The 959-nt window shown below is 39.1% G+C and overlaps 1 protein-coding gene across 1 annotated transcript in view; it reads left to right on the top strand.

Annotated features, from left to right (window-relative positions):
* The window catches only part of LOC128246994 (uncharacterized), a 30085-nt gene that overhangs the window by 26693 nt on the left and 2433 nt on the right, over window positions 1–959 (top strand). The window lies entirely within an intron of this gene.

The raw sequence follows: 959 nt of genomic DNA on the forward strand, positions 1-959 counted from the left end.
AAAAATATTCAGACAAATACATAACAAAAACACCAGGACTTACAAATATATATAACATACAGAAAATTGCACTACTGGGTACTGCACACATTCTACGCAAAACACTTTCAATACAGTAAACATAAGAGCACCACAGCAAACCACAGCACATACCCAAGGCGCACAGAGCTGCGCTCGGTAGTGAAGTGAAAGCACGTTATAAAAATAAAACTACTGAATAATAATAATAATAATAATAATAATAATATCATCATCAAAAAATACCTTAGGAATGAGAACCCAAGTTCAAAATTTCCCCAAGACACCTGATGAAGGCTGGAGGGTATATCAGCTGAAACGTATTAACAACAGATGAGGACAAATATCTGTCAAATGTAAATAATTCTACAACGATGTTTTGAAGCATTTGAGGAAGGTCATTCTGCAAAAGTGACTGGATCTGTGAAGCGCAAAGAATTGTATTCTACATGATAATGCACCATCACCAAGCTCTCCTCACTCATGAGTTTCTTGCCAAAAACTACATGGTATTGCTTCTGCACCTGCTCTATTTTATTGTTGAGATCAAGAGCAAATCACAGAACGTCCTCGATTCACTTACAGAAAACAACTTCCAGGCCAGATTCCAAAAGTGGCAGGAATACTGGGACCAGTGTATTGCTGCTCAAATGACTATTTCGTAGGAGATGATGTTAAAACTTAGGTAAATAAGTTATTATTTATTAGGCATAACTTGTTCAGGAACTCTTTGATACCACCTTCTATGTGTGTGTGTGTGTGTGTGTGTGTGTGTGGAAGTTGTAGACTCAGGAAGACACAGGATGAAGTACTGAAGGACAACCTCAGGATGCTGAACCTTTTGGGCAAGATGACAAACAATCAAGATGCCTGGCGCCTTACTGAACTCAAGAAGACCTGTGTTTTGCAGCAAAAGTGCTAATGCCAGTCCCCCCCCCCCC

This window comes from Octopus bimaculoides, chromosome 3 (genome assembly GCF_001194135.2).
Source record: "Octopus bimaculoides isolate UCB-OBI-ISO-001 chromosome 3, ASM119413v2, whole genome shotgun sequence".
Classification (NCBI taxonomy): domain Eukaryota; kingdom Metazoa; phylum Mollusca; class Cephalopoda; order Octopoda; family Octopodidae; genus Octopus; species Octopus bimaculoides.